We start from the raw sequence: 15,909 nt of genomic DNA, 5'->3' as shown, positions 1-15,909 counted from the left end.
GTCTACACTAAATGCAGAAGAGCCGCTCCCGGAGCCCAGACCTCCTGACCACAGCCCTCCCGGAGGTGCAGCTGCCCTCCCACCATCATGCTATGTTAAGGAGGAGGAAGCAGGCGGGGGCGGGGGGCAGGGGGGGAGGATAGGAAAGCTTCCCAGGGGGCCCAGCTGGCCAAGGGCAGAGCTGGGGCAGGAGCCCCTAAAGATAAGCAGAGGGGAGGGTGAAGAATGAGGGTGGGGGGGATGGATGAATGGCTCTCAGCTGGGGGCCTCTGGTCCCAGAAGAGCAGGAGCCCAAAGCTTCAGTTTGTAAAGAAGGCTCACTGGAAGCCAGGGGCTCACGCACAGCCCTGTGCTCCCAGACTACGGGTGTTCTGAACCTCAGACCTTCGGCTCCCCCCTGCCCCGTTCTGCTGTAGTGCGTACCAGCCTTACTAAGAGCAACTTAAGAATTTCCATTTTAATCCACTCACTTGCAAAAAAAAAAAAAGAAATTACTTCAAGATAGTCACCCAGACATGAAGGCTGGCCTGAATTCCTACAAAGCACCATCTATGAAGTAGTGGAACCCGAATGCAATCGCGCCTCTAGACCTAAGGCCCAACATACAGGAAGCACAGGGGACAGAGGGACCCGTGAAGTGACACCACGAGGGTGCCTGGTGAGGCCCGGGCCGTGGGAAGCTCCAGACGACAGAGGATCAGGGGTTTCAACAGATCAATGACCTGTTCAGCGGGCACAGGAAAGAGCCTACAGGCGACAGAAGACGTTAGGGGCCTGTCGACCAAACGCAGAGCAGACCTTGTCCGGATGCCAAGTCAAACACACACATTGGAAAAAACGACAAGACAACCGGGAAAATGCGAGGCTATTAAGAAAGTATTGGTTCTTTTTCTCCTATGACCATGGTATCGTCTGTGTGGGTATGTTTAAAGACTCCTTATCTCTTATATGCAAAAAATCTGAGATATTTATGGCCGCAGTATATGATGTTTAAGAACTGCCTCCAAAGAATCAGGGAGGTGGGGGTGGGGTGCAGATGAAAAAGCCTGGTGGTGACAGATAACTGCTGAAGCTGGGGCGGGCGCCGTGAGGAGGGTGGCAGGCCACTGCTCAGAAGAACGTGTGGGCACTTCCATCATACAGAGGTTTTAAACACTTTGCAGAAAGGAATGTGACCTAGTCAGAACAGTGAAGAATTCGTGGGTCACTCACCTTGTGAACCTTAATTACTAAATCCAAACACGTATCCTGCCTCTAATAACTGTAACAGACGTCACGGCAGTAGTAACTATAATGACATGATGATGGCAGACCTGGGCTGAGTTGCTCTAAACGGGAACCAGTGCAGAGACACCCGGGGCTCAGGGCCTGGCCCCAGGTCACAGAGGAGGCTGGGGGAGCCGGGTGAGGCCAGCAGGGAAGCTGGATGCCCAGTCCTTGCCCAGAGGGGATGGGGGAGAGGAGGCCAGGAGCCCTTGCAGAGCGGGGGCGCACAGGGGCTTCTGGACTCTCAGCTCCCCTCATTCCCACTGAGTGAATCCTAATGGCTCCTGCGATGCAATGGTCACATCTGAGCACAAACCTTTCCTGAAATTAAACTATCAGCCACTCCATGGGAGCCTGAAATGGTAACCGCAACGGATGACAACATCAGATTTGGGGGCCCACAGGATCTGGGGGGTCCATCAGCCTGGGCGCTCTTCCCTGCTCCCGGGCCCCCCAACAGCAGGGGCATGCATGCCCTGCCCCCCACCCCCTCCCCCTCCAGGTGCCAGGAACAGCCAGGAGTGGCTGGCGTGTGGGGGACCAGCACCCGGCCTCGTCCTGGGTCTGCAGAAACCATCTTCCTTGTGTGGCTTCGGCAGGATCCTGCCTGCAAGCAGGGAAGCCTCTGCAGGGGAGTAGGGAGAGTAGAAACTGAGGGAGAGGAGAGGAGAGACAAGAGGCAGCGAGTCGGGAAGAGAAAGACAGGAGGCGGGAGGGGACAGTCGGCTGCCCAGACAGGGGCTGGCGGGCCCAGGGATGAAGAGGCCCTGACGCCTCCTCCGGGCCTCAGCTCCCTTGTCAGTAACGTGGGAATAACAGTCACATCTTCCTGTAGTGAGGCTGTGGGGGTGACAGGGCTGACACGACTTAATCACGCCATGTCAGAAGCCTAGAAAAGTGTCCAAACATCGCGAAAGCTAATACGTGATTTCTACCATTTCTGTAAGCCAGTGGCTCTCATCTCGGTTCAGAAGCACACTACAGTCGCTCAGGGAGCTTAAAAAAAACACCAAATAACACAAAACCCAATGCTCAGGCCCCACAGCCAGAGATTCAGATTCAAGTGGCCTGACCTTTTGTTGTTTAGTCGCTCAGTGGTGTCCGACTCTTTGCAACCCCATGGACTGCAGCGCGCCAGGCTTCCCTGTCCTTCACTATCTCCGGGAGTTGGCTCAGACTCATGTCCGTTGAGTCAGTGATGTACACCTGTGCCAGGTAACCCTAAGGAGCATGGGATGGGGGCGGGGGGGAGCCTGGACACAGAGTCCCAGGACTGAGTCCTCAGGGGGTGGTAGAAGTGAGACAGACTGATGGGGGGCGGGGTAGGGGGCGGAAAGGAAAAGGGGCGGGAGGGGCAGGGTACGCCGCCCAGGAGGCCCCTCTCTGCCTGCCCACCGGAGTCTGGAGTCTGGGGCCGGCTGAGGAATGCGAGGAATGAAGCCAGGCCTGGCACGGCCATCCCCAGGTCCCCTCCCCCTTCGCAAACTGCCAAGAGCCCATCCTTGGCCAGGTCACTGGCCAAGCTGTCAACTGCCCCCTGCTCCCCCAAGGCCTTGGCAACCACTCAGTCCTCCAGGCCTGAAGCCCACTCCCAGCCGTCTCCTCGGGGCGCCTGTCCTGAGCCCCTTTCTCCTCTTGGGTCCTCCCATGACCCCAGTGCTGGACCACAGGGCGCAGCCCAGGCATGGAGCCCTTATCGGTGGTGGGGTGAGGGATGCTGACAGCGGCATGTGGCAGGCAGAGTTTATCACCCGCTCTGGAGGCAGGAGTGGCCTGAGAAGGCTGCCCAGAGGTGGTGACCTTTAGCCCGAGCCCCAGAGAATAACCGAGGTGAGAGCAGGAAACAAAGACCCGCGAGGCTGGAGCGCGGGAGGCAAGCGGAGGGCCAGGCCCAGCCCAGCAGAGGGGGCCATGGAAGGGTTGGAGCCGAGAAGGGACACACGTAGACCGCAACCATAGGCACTGGCTGCCCCGCACCTGGTCCCCTCGCAGGGCTGGAGAACCGCGGCGGGCCTCGGGGGGTCCTCAGCTATCCCCACATCCCGCCACCACCCCGGGGGGAGCGGCCCGGCCCTGGCTCCCTCTGGCTACTCTGTGAGGAGACCCCAGCGAGCGGCTTCCTGCATCCCTGAGCCTGTTTCCTGATAATTAAACCGTAAGCTGATTAGTCAAGGAAAACCTTTAATTAGCCCTTGAAATCATTCAGGAAAATTACAACCTCCTCTCCGGGCAACCTGCCCGCCCTCTGCCAGGGCCCAGGGGCGGTGCCTGGGAGGAAGCAGAGCATGGGGAAGCCAGGCTCCTGCCTCTGTTCTGAGGGCCTCACCCAGCCAGGCTGAGGCCAGGGAGCAAGGCGCCACGCGGGAGAGGTGGCCACGGGCTCCCCTCTGCCACATCACCAAGTGCCCGGAATAAACCCAGCAAGAGGTGGGCAAGGCCCGGCTGGAGAAGTGTGACCCTCTGCTGAAAGACATCAGAGGAGACCTAAATAAATCGAGAGACAGACCACGTTCATGGACTGGGAGACTTAACGTCATGTCTGCTTGTGGGGCACGAGGCTTGTCTCATATCTAAGTGGCATTACAAAAAGTCAACTGGCAGAGACACTTGGGAAGAAGGACGCGTGCGTGGGAGGGCTTGCTCTCCACGCCATCAAGACTTATTATCAACTACTGGGACTTCCCTGGTGGTCCAGTAGCTAGGACTCCGATCTCCCAATGCAGGGAACCCAGGTTCGATCCCTGGTCAGGGACCTGGATCCCACATGCTGCAACTGAAGATCCTGCCTGCCGCCACAGAGACTGAAGATCTCTTGCGCCACAACTAAGACCCGGCATGGCCATTTAAATGAAAATATTAAGAAAAAAGACAACGATATGAATTAGGATAGCGGGATACTGATGCAGGAATAGGCAAACTTGAGCACAAGAAAGAATGAGAGCACCCAGAAACAGGCCCACTTACAGAGACATGACTTTATGGCCCAGGTGCAGAGGAGAAACTACGGGCTGTTGTCATAATGGTATATGGATGACTGGGGATCCACATGGAAAATGTGAAGCTGGGTGACTACCTCACACCACATACATGCGTGCGCGCACACACACACACATATTCCAGAACAAAGAGCGACTAAATGTGAAAAGTAGAACTATAAAACTATAAAGGAAGTAGATGATAAATCTGGCTACAGTAAAATTAAAAGCTTCATCAAAAGACACAATTTAAAGAAACTGGAAAGACAGGGCATCAAATGAGAGAATGTAAGGAGGACCATCTTAGAAACACAGGTTCTGGTCCAGACTCTCAAGACTTAACTCACAGAAATTCAAAATGAAAATGCAGACAGCCTGGAGGAGAAAGAGGCAAGCGGCTGGAATGGGCCCTTCACAGGGGGCGCTCCCGATGTGCACTCCAGATGTTCACAGAGCGAGCAAGGCTGCTCTGGCCCCAGGAGGAGACACCACCACGCCAGCTGGGCACCAGCGGGCAGGATGGGCCCAGCACTCACCACTGGCGCTGCCCTCGCCTCCCTCATCTCTGAAATGGGTCGAATCCTTCCGGGAAGGACTGAGCAGAAGCAGCGTGGGAGTTCTGTACAGGCATTGGGCCTGGCACGTGCAAGCCCTCAATTAGTTCTCTCTATTAATCCGCCTCAGGAATAAGGACTCCCCAGGCTCAAGGTCATTTGAGGCCTTCTCCTGCCTCGGAGCTGGAGCTGTGATGTGTCAGGGGTGTGGCCAGAAGGCTGAGAGTCCAAGAGACAGGTTCCAACTGGGTAGCAACTGGGTTTGTTTACCAGCACAGTGTCCCCGGAGGCCACAAAGGGCCAGGCACTCCTGAGTATTTGTTGGAAAAAAGATAATAAACCAATCACATTCCTATTTCTCTGCCAGGCCCAAGGACAAGTGTGTTAGGAGCAGAACCTCAGATACGTCCTGGGACACCCAGAGGGGCCTTGGTTCTAGAGAGGAAGAAACTGGGACACGGAGAGGCCCAAGTGGCTGTCAAGATTCAATTCCAGAGTACACAGAACCAAATGCCAGTCTCCTTTCAGTTCCTCAAAGGTGCCCTGCACTCTACTGCCTAGGACATCTGTACAGGCAGCTCCCTCAGCCTTGAACCCACGACCCTCTACCTCCCCGAGTTCACCCTTCAAGTGGCAATTCCTCCTCAGGAAAGCCTGCTCTGTAATCCTCACCTGAGGGGAACTACCCCTCCTCCCCACTGGCCCAACATACACCCTGGCAAAGATATACTCCACTTACTACAACCTCTCATTCATTCATTCAGCTCACCAGGGCTTGACTAGTGAAAGTCAAGCCCTGAGGATACAGCAAGGCACATAGTAAGCCGCCTACCTGGCCCCGCCCCGTACCCCCGCCATGAAGCTAAGTTGTGGGGGTGGGTGGATGAGGCGGACACCAACCAACACACCGGGTCACACTGGAACAGTAGTGACGGTGAGCGGACCAGGGAAGCCAAGCAGGCGAAGGTGGGGAGAGAGTGACATCGCTACTGTAGACCTAGGAGGGGGCGCTGAACAAAGAGCCTGAGGCAGGACTCGGCCCGGAATGTTCCAGCGACAGGGAAGCAGCAGATGAGTGAAGGCGAGCAGGGAAGCTGGGCCAGAATCTTCTGGGACCTTGAAGGCTGTTCCTCAAAAGAGATGAAGCCAGGGAAGGGGTCCCCCGCAGGACAGGGACGGGATCTGACCCGGGCTCCCTCCAGCTGGGCGTGGACCGACTGTGGGGCAGTTGGGGGGGGGGGGGGCTGTCCCCACGGTCGAGGCTGGAGTTGAGGGTGGCTGGAACTAGGGGGTGACAACAAAGAGTGGGTGGCCCCGGGTTCTAATCTGAAGGTAGAACAGCAGGCTTTCTGGACATCCTGGATGTGGAGGAAGAGGCCAAGAGGAGTCAGGATGACATCAGATTCCCAGCCCAACCAGGAGGGCGGATGGGGCACCCGTGAACGAGGCAGGGCCGCTGGGAGAAGATGGGGCCCGGAGTCTGGTCTATTTTCCATGTCTCTGTGTCACTCTTGCTCCATATAGAGTCCCCTGCCAGACCGAGCCCAGTGAGGGAGCCTGTTGTGTTCACTGCGGGTCTCAAGAGCCCAGAGGCGAGCATAAGAGGTGGGATGGGTAAGAGCCAGCATGGACAGGAACCCCGGGGAGGAGAAAAGGACAAGAGGACTCATCTTGGCGATAAGCTTCTGCAGGAGATGAGAATATAAAATGTTCCAAGGTCAATTACAGAGTCTGACAGGCCTCGTGTTGGGGAGGGAGGCTGTGCAGCTGCCGGCAGGCGCGGGTGCGGTTACCCCCGCTCTGGACAGCTGCGTGGTGGGGTCTGCTAAAGGTGAAGAGACACCCCCCCCCCACCCGAGCACTGGACCCTGGACGTGATCCCTGGGGAAGTGTGGGCGCAGACATCCTGGCAGACATGTTCAAAGAGCACGTTCACACCCAGGCAGTGGGAGTGGAGAAGTCAGTCGGTTAGAACACTGCACGGCAAACAGACCACTCACACCCAGGACCACAGGGATGCGCCTCACAGACCAAGGATGAGGGAGACCAGACGGGGGCATGCTGGAGGAGGGCATTCATGCGAAGGGCCCGAGCAGCCAAGGTGGAGGCTAGGACTCGGGATGCACACCTGGTAAAACCGCCAGGCTGCAGGGAGCCGGTGACCTCCAGTCAGGGAGATGGCCGCTACTGGGGTTGTGGTCAACACGGAGGCCCTGGGGTGGGGTGTTCTCAGTCTCCACCTAGGTGTGGGGAAATGCTGCTCACCTTATAATTACCTGTTAGACTGATATGTGCACTGATGCACTTTTCTGTAGGTAAGTTAAGCTTCACAATTATTAAAGGTTGAAAAAGAGGTGGAATTATCAATATACCTAAAACACACACACACACAGACACACACAGCGACCTGGGGCCAGGCTTCTGCTGAAGACTGGGAGGAGGGAGAAGGGGGCTGTGGAGGCGCTGGAGGCAGCAGAGGAGGGGTCCCTAGGGAAAAAGAAAGCACCAGAAAGAGAGAGCACGTGCGCTTAGGGCTTGATGGGGGGGTCCTCACCTGGGGGACGGCGGGAGCCCGGCCCTCTCTCGCTGTCCTACTTCCTCCCCATTCCCAGCATTGATTGAGGAGGGGCGGGGGAGGGGAGGCGGCCCAGGCCGCTTCCCGTAGGGTGGGAGTGGCTGAAACCCGCTGGGGGAAGCCAGCCCGAAACTGCCACACAATGCCGCTTTATCAGGAGTTTCCAGGGCCGGGCTGGGGCTGGCGGAGGGGAGCAGAGGGCGGGGGAGGGAGGCTCTCTCCGTGGGGCCCCTGCCTAGCACCCCACCTGCCAAGGTGTGCCCTCCGAGCTCCGCTGCAGCCAGCCCTGAGTGGGCGCGGGGCAGACGGGGTGAGAGGGACAGCCTCCTAATCCCTTGGCTCAGTGAGGAGGGTGGCTCAGGGAGTGCCCCCCAGTGGTTAGGAGCCCCGGGCCAAACCCCAGCCCTGCTGATTCTGTGACACCAGGCTGGTCTCCTGGGATCTCAATTTCCTCCTCTTAAAAGGGAGAGAAGAACAAGTACGGGGTTTTCCTGATAGCTTAGCTGGTAAAGAATCTGTCTGCAACCTGGGTTGGTAAGATCCATTGGAGAAGGGATAGGCGACCCACTCCAGTATTCTTGGGCTTCTCTTGTGGCTCAGCGGGTAGAGAATCTGCCTGCAATGCGGGAGACCTGGGTTGGATCCCTGGCTTGGGAAGATCCTCTGAAGAAGGGAAAGGCACTCACTCCAGTATTCTGGCCTGGAGAATTCCATAGACTGTATAGTCCATGTCAAAAAGAGTCAGACACGACTGAGTACTTTCACTCCCTTCACTCGAGAGCATGTGCACCTAGGACTTCCCTGGTGGTCCAGTGGTTAAGGCTCCAGGCTTCCACTGCAGGGGCGCGAGCTCGGGTCCCAATCAGGGAACTTAAGATTCCATATGCCACTCAGCGCAGCCCAAACAAACAGCAACAACAACAACAACCACAAACCCTAAATATCTACATCTTGGGGTTGCTAGGAGGTTGGGATAAATTCATTTACTCAAAACACGCAGAATGTACCTGCTAATACCAATAACAAAGAGAAATCCTATGAGGACTAATGCTAGCAGCTGACGGTCTTGAACATTGACTATGCATTCCGCCTGAGGAGTAGGCATCTATAGCCTCAGAACAACCCCATACAGGAGGTGCCGTTATCATCCCCATTTTACAGATGAGGACACGGAGGCACAGAGAGGTGAAGTGACTTGTCTGGGAGGTTCCAGACTCCGTGCCCTCAATCTCGACTACATCAGACAGGTTAAGAGCTCCGGGTTGGAGAGGGCAGGCCTGCCTGGGTTCGAGTCCCACATCTGCCTCTCTCACACGCTGCAGGGTGTCTAGCCTCTGCCTCAGTTTCTTCTTTTTAGGGAAAGCAAAATATCACACATAGACAGGAAAGGAATTCCAAATGGCTTTCAACAAAGATGCTCCCCTTTGCTCATGTTAAAATCAGAACCACAGTAAGGACCACTCGGCACCTGTCTGCCTGGCTGAGGTCAAAGCATCTGATGACACCCGTCCGCAGGGTGAGCATGGGAGGAGACAGACCCTGGCGCCCCTGGACATAGGGGGTGGGAATGCGAACAGGCACGGGCTCTTGGCAGACCGGGACACTACTGCAGGGCTTCCGGGCACACGTCTCGGACCCCAAGCACCTCCAGAGGTGTGCACAGCTCACAGGTGTGTACAGAAGACATCACACCATGGAACCTGCCCCAGTCGTAGAAAGCGCAAGGGAGCCCCTGACCTCCTGACACAGAACTTCAGTAGAAAGTGCAAGGGAGCCCCTGACCTCCTGACACAGAACTTAAGAGTGAAAAGTGCAAGGAGCAGGACAGAATACAAACGTGAAAAGTCAGCTCCATGTGAGCAAAACAAAAGTGGGAGAGAACACACGCAGGAACAAATGTCCAGGAAAGAAGAGAAACCGGAACAAGGCTGTCTCTGGGAAGGGGCCGACCACTTGGGTGGCAAGGAGACCTACAGCTGCGCACTCTCTGTGCTCTGCGTGGCTTCTCAAGTGCGAACAGATCATACATGCCGCTGGGGCAAAAATGGGCCTTCTTAAAATTAAAATGCAGGAAAAGAGAAATGAGGTTAATAACACCCCTTCCTCAAGGCTCCGGGCCGAGCTGCTGAGAGATGCTTATAAAGCACACATCTGGCTCTTAGCACTTGGGAGCTGGGGGCTGGCGCAGTGTCCTGGGGGGCTGGGAGCAGGTGAAGAGGAGGCTGCAGCCCAGAGCGGGGCACATCCGATGAGCTTACTGTGTGCCTGGCAACATGCAAACACGTCGACATCAGTCTCCTCCAACCCTCCCAATAGCTCATTTAACAGCTGAGGAGGGCATCCCCGGTGGCTTAGCTGTAAAGAACCTGCTTGTGATGCAGGCGATGCAAGAGATGCGGGTTCCATCCCTGGGTCGGGAAGATTCTCCTGGAGAAGGAAATGGCATCCCACGCCAGTATTCTTGCCTGGAGAATCTCATGGACAGAAGAGCCTGGCGGGCTACAGTCCATGCGACCTCAAAGAGTCGGACACAACTGAAGCCAACAGCAGGAGCACCATGTGAGGAAGGAGAGGCCCAGGGCGGCCCGGCCTCCCCCTCCAGCCCCGGGATCCCCACTAGGGGTTGGGCTTCGGGGTGTGGGGAACGCGTGGCCCTGGCAGGGAAGCTGCCACTGCTCCGAGGATGGCAGCAGAGACCTGGCACCCCGGGGAAGGGCAGGGTGGGACCAGAGGGCCCTGTGACACCGGCAGCGGTGAGTGGTGGCTTCTGCTCCATCTGCCGTAGCTGGCTCCCCTGGGACCTGGGAAAGCTCCCCTTCTGACCCTCCTTGCCTCCCCCTCAACCTTCCTGTGGGCCAGGGCAGCTGTGAGACAATAAGCCCCAGCCCCGGATGGGTGGCTGGGCCGGGAAGGGTCCCATTTCCCTGGCCGTGACTGGGAAGGAGACCGCTTCCTGCTGGCAGCATCTGTGGCCGCCTGGCTGGGGTGATGGGAGAAACAGCTGCTGGGGACACCCTGACCGGCGTCTGGCCAGGAAGTGTGGCTCACTAGGAGCCAGCAGGACAAGGAGGGGTGACGCAGTGGACCAGAAGTGCAAGGAGCTGTGGGAGGTCCTGAGGGAGGCGCGGGCCCAGGGCTCAGAAACTACCCAGGCTGCCCCCCAAAGAGTTTCTGTCCAAACAGGAATCTGGGTTAAGAACAGGAAGTAGCCTGCTTCCAAATCACTGGAGGGCCACTGTGAAAACAAGCAGTGACTCTGGAGCCCGGAGGCCTGGGGTTCAAGTCCTGCCTCTGCCACCTGCCTGCTATGTGTCCCCAGGCAGGTCACACACCTCTCTGGGTCGCATTCTCTCATCTCTAAATGGCGTTAATAACCGTACCTATGGGCTTCCCAGGTGGCACAGTGGTAAAGAACCTGCCTGCCAATGCAGGAGATGAAGAGACATGGGTTTGATCCCTGGGTCGGGAAGATCCCCTGGAGGAGGAAATGGCAACCCGCTCCAGTATTCTTGCCTGGGGAATTCCACGGACAGAGGAACCTGGCCAGCTACAGTCCATGGGACTGCGAGGAGGCGGGCACAACTGAGCGAATACACCCCCACACAGCGGCACCTGCCTGTAGGCTGCTGTGAAGATCAAATGGGTTCATACAAGTAAAGGACTCGAAATCTTGGCCAGCACTCAGGACCCTTCTCCATCTCCACCAGCCTCATGCTACCCACCCTCCCCGGCATGGACTATCCCTCTCCCTCCCCCGCCTTCCCTGATCTGTTCCCCACATGGCAGCCTGAGCGATCTTTATAAAAGGGAAAGCAGATGCTGCTTACAGCCCTGCGATGATTCTCATCACACACAGAAAGAAATCCACACTCCTTGTCTCAGCCCATCGACCCCTGCTGTATCCTATCTGCCAGACCTTCCCATGTCCTTGGTCTCGCTGCTGACTGCCACACTGGCTTCTTTGGTGGGACCCGAACACCCCAAGCTCCTTCGGACCTCGGGGCCTTCACACTTTCTGTACCCACTACCTGCTCTGTTTTTCCCAGCTGTTCCTGGGCCTGGCTCCCTCTCGTCAGTCAGGTATCTCCCTTCTCCAGAAAGCCCTCGCTGGCTCCCCAGGTGGAGTGAAGAGCCACCTCCGGGTTCCTTTAGTCTCTACCTTGTCCCAGCCCTGACCACTCTGCTTGAGCATCCCTACCCAGCCTGACCACTCTGGGCTGTCACTGTCTGGGGCCAGGTCTGTTTCCTTCACGGTCCTGTGAGCCCCGAGGACAGGGCTTTGACTGTGTTGGTCACCACGAGGACCGATGAGCACTGTAACACACACACACACGCAGTGTAACCAGGTTCTGCTCGTCCCCTTCTGAGTGGCACTTCCTTTCTCTTTGCCTCCTTCCTGAGGAGGTTTAAGTCAGTATGTTTCCCTTTCAAAGGCCAGCCCTGGAGACGATCCCCTAGGAGAGGTGGGTCAAAGTTTCAGCCACTGTCCTGGATACCCTGGAAAGGCAGAGCCTTTCCCAGCCTGCCTTCTCCTCTGGGTGTGGGGATTCAACAAGGTGTCAGACCCCAGCTAAGCTCATCACATGAACCGTACCCGTTTGCAACCAGACCAGGGAAGGGGTGCAGGTGGTATAAAATCCACCACCTCACAGCTGAGGAAACTGTTTCAGCAAGGACTGCAAGCTTGCCCGAAGCCGAAGCTGCACGGAGCCGAGGGAACCCTCAGGCACTGCTGGGAAACACGCTGGTACAAATGCTGAACAGAGTAATTTGGGAAGGTCCAGCATGTCCACTGCGTGGCATATGCCCAAGAGACTCCGGCTGCAGTACACAGGGAAACAGGCTCTAGAGTGTTCGTGGCAGCACTGTCTGTTACAGTCCCGATGGGAACCACCTGAACGGCCACCAAAAGATGAACGGGTAACTCTGGTGCCGCACCATCACAAAAAGAAACACACAAGGCGGAAATGAGCAGCCTGCTCTAGATCCACACTCGTCCACACAGAGAAACAGCCGCACTGACGCAGAGAAGCAGCAGTGGGCTGTTTCCCGTGGCGCCACTGATAACGACCTGTGAAACAGCGGACCACCCTGGCCGGCCATTGCAACCACGTGCTGAGGCTAGCCCCGCCCCAGACAAGGGCACCCAGGCCAGAGTCTGCGAGGGGGCAGGGGCCTGGGGCAGCAGCGTTCTGGAAAGCTCTCCAAGTGACTGCAGCGTGGAGCCAGGGTTGAGAGCTATTACTCTGTCGTTTGCGAATCCCTCCGAGGGTAGTAACAGAAGGAAAATCTGCGATGGTAGGCTGGAGGCCAAATCCAGCCCCGTGGCTACCATCGGGAAGGCGGGGCAGAGAACAGGGGCCTGTAACTGTATCCACGGTCCCAGGCTGGACGCTGGAAGCGTGGGTGTTTTGCTATATTGAAGCTCTACTCTTTCCACTAGTCTAAAATGTATCATAAGAACAAAACTGGCAAATAAGACATGACTTGCCCAATGTCCCATGGCTGGTAAGTGACGGGGAGGGAACCTGAATGTCGGTGTCCGGCGCCAAATCCCTATCCAGCACCAAAGCCCCCCCTTTATCTGTGCGGAGCCCTGAGATGCTGAGTGAGCCACCACTGTGAGGACTGGTAGGGCTCCCTGGCCACGTGCCCACCTGGTGACCCTGCCAGAGCAAGCCAGGAGGCAGGTGGAGACGGCCTGACTGCCACCTCTGAGGCCCTCCCCAGGCAGCAGTAGCCTGAAGACTAGGGCTGACACAACCCCTACCACGCGCCAGGCCTTGGGCCAAGCTCTTTGTGTTCCACATCCTCACAGCAGGTCTGAGGTAGCCACTATCATTATGCCCATTTTGCACAGGGAGAAACTGAGGCCCAGAAAAGTTAAGCGACTTGCCCACGATCACACAGCCTGTGAGTGATGGAGCTGGGTGTGAGCCAGGCATCCTTGTCCCAGCGTCCCCTCTCTGAACCACTCCCCAGTACTGCCTCAGAGCTCTACACACACGGGGCAGCCACTCACCCGCCTCTGCTCCACTGCCCGCCCCACTCCAAGCCGAGAACCCTAGGGGTCTCACTCAGGCTCCATGCTGCCCACAAGCCCCCAGTTCTGCACCCCTGACCTCCACTTACGCCTTTCCTTCTGCTTGGCACACCCTTTCCCATTCCTCCTACCCATCCTTCAGAGATTGCCCAGGGGACTTTCCGAGTCTGGGGCCCTGGGTGAGGGCATTTTCCTCATCCCCGAGCATGTTTTCGCAGGCCACATCACCCTGGGCGAGATGTAGCCATGTCTCACTGGCTAGGGGTCTGGTCTCAGTCTGCTCCCACCAAGGGACACTGAGGGCCCCTGGGGGCCAGGGGCTCCCCGCTGTCCTGTCCACTGTTGCAGACCCAGCACCATGCCCAACATTCAATCGCCACCAACCCTGGGGGGATTCAGGGAAAGAACATGGGAAAATTCCTGCCTGTGATGGGCCCACCTTCTAGCAAGGAGGCAGCTCAACTGTGCTCTGATAAGTAAATTAAGGACAGAGTGAAGGGCTGGCAGAGAACAACAGTGAGATAAAGAGTGTCTGGGGACAGGGTGGTCCCGGTCAAGCTGTGAGCGACTGGTGAGTGAGAGGGTACAGAGCAGAGACGGGATTCCAGGCAGAGGGAACAGGAAGGTCAAAGACCCGGAGACAGGCATGAGCCTGCAGGGCTGAAGAACAGCAAGCAGGCTAGCGTAGCTGGACCTCCCTGAGGGGTGGGGAAAGCAGCCCAACAAGAGGTGGGAGCGACTGAGGGCCATGATGAGAGGTTGCGGTTTTAAGTACAGAGAACACCCAACTTTGTACAGAGTACCACCCAAGGACACCCTCCCTAGCCAGAAGCCTGCCAGACTCACTTGGACTCTGGGCCACCCACAAACACCGCATCCCATAGGCCCAGGGGAAACTCTCCTCCCAGATCACACCCTTCCACAGAGGCCAGAGACAATCTATTCCTGCCCAAGGAGTGGCCCAGCCTTGCCCAGCTCCCTGCTTCCAGGAACAGACCTCCAGCAGTTTACAGTGTGGCAACCGGAGGCCGGAGCTCTGGAATTATTCAGATCCAGCAGGGAATCTTCCTCCATTACTTCGCAGGACCTCTCTGTGCCTCACTTCTCCTGGCTGTGAAGTGGGTCTATCCAGATTGTGGTATAGTAAGACTAGGCACACAGGGTCCTGAGTACAGCCTCAGCACTCATTAAGGATTAACCAACATAATGAGTATGTGAGAGTCAGTAGGGCATAGAACTCTGAGCCCAGGCCTCCAGAGTTCAAATCTCAGCTGCAAAACTAACTCATTAGGCGGCCCTGGGCAAAACACTAAGCCCCTTAATAATGGCACCAAGCCCATAAGGTTGTGGTCAGGACTAAATACACGGTAAGCGTTCAGAACAGGGCCTGACACACAATAAGTGCTTTATGAGTGTTTGTTATTCTTTTCATTATCTGGGGGAGGGGAGGTTCCTTCTCCCCCATCAGAAAGCACCTTTGACCTCTTTCTTGAGTGTCCTATCCCTGCCCTCCTGCAATATGTCCCATTTGGGTTTTAACTTTTGACCCTTGGGACCATCATCTGTGATCTTTCTACAATTTGGTCACGTTCCACCCTTGATCCCATAAAGATGCCCCCCAAGCCAAATCTCATTCATTTGCTTTACTGGCTGCTGCCTTAAATCTCCAATCCGCCACCCCCATGGCTGTGACCTCTGACCCTCATGGGCACATCCTCCCATCAAATTATTAATTTTGACCCCCCTTTTTGACATTCACCCCGTGCCCCTCCAACGGAGCTCCCGCTTCAAACTTTGAATTTTGCGCCCCCTCGCCACGCCCCCTTCATTAGTTTGACCTCTGACCTCCTCTACAACTCCCTCCCACTCAGCGTTGACCCGCGACCCCCTGGACGCGACTCTTCCCACCACGAGTGAACTTTGACCCCAGCGGCCCCGCCCCCTACTCGCGTAAACGCTCTCCCACCGCATTGCCCAGCGCACACCAACCCCCTGGCCAGACAGCTTATCCTACCGGCTCGGCACCGCAGTCGTTTGCGGCCTGGCCGCTCGGCCCGGAACTCGGCGCCCTCCTGCTGCCCTCAGCTCTCTGGCGCCGCCGCCGCCACGGCCACTGCCGCCGCCATGTTGAATCCCCAACGAACATCCGGGGCTTTCCCCCCTCGCCGCCCACCAGTCCCCATAGCAACGGGGCTGACCCGACAGGGGGCAGGGCCGGCTCAGGGGCGGAGCTGGACGCCTGGCAGCGTCCTCTCCAGTCTCTGATTGGTGCGTGTTGTCCAATCGGAGACCTTCGGGCGGAAAATGCCAAGCCGGGATTGGAAAATTTGGAAAGGCTGGCTCCCAGCCCACTTGGATTCTTAAAGGGGAAAATGACTATTCTCTCGTAAATGCATCCCACCTTCCACCCAAAGGAATTAGGGAGTGGAAGCCAGTAGTGGGTAATAATGGCCAGAAACGGCTCTGAAGCGTGTACTACTATGTGTCAGACACCCC

General features: G+C 56.9%; 1 protein-coding gene across 7 annotated transcripts in view; it reads right to left on the bottom strand.

Moving 5' to 3' along the window:
* Positions 1-15,583, bottom strand: part of PAK4 (p21 (RAC1) activated kinase 4) — a 47,676-nt gene extending 32,093 nt beyond the window's left edge. For 4 of the 7 annotated variants that reach the window (XM_055554026.1, XM_055554025.1, XM_055554029.1 and 1 more), the window contains exon 1: positions 15,428-15,582. The gene's annotated coding sequence lies outside the window, so the exon portion shown is untranslated. Of the gene's footprint in view, positions 1-15,427 lie in introns of all 7 variants that reach the window. The other 3 variants (XM_055554028.1, XM_055554022.1, XM_055554031.1) reach the window with 1 other exon arrangement.
* Between the last annotated feature and the right edge of the window lie 326 nt (positions 15,584-15,909).

Source organism: Bubalus kerabau, chromosome 17 (genome assembly GCF_029407905.1).
Source record: "Bubalus kerabau isolate K-KA32 ecotype Philippines breed swamp buffalo chromosome 17, PCC_UOA_SB_1v2, whole genome shotgun sequence".
Lineage (NCBI taxonomy): Eukaryota > Metazoa > Chordata > Mammalia > Artiodactyla > Bovidae > Bubalus > Bubalus kerabau.
The sequence above is the reverse complement of the archived record's forward strand: the minus strand, read 5'-3'. Positions and strand labels throughout refer to the sequence as shown.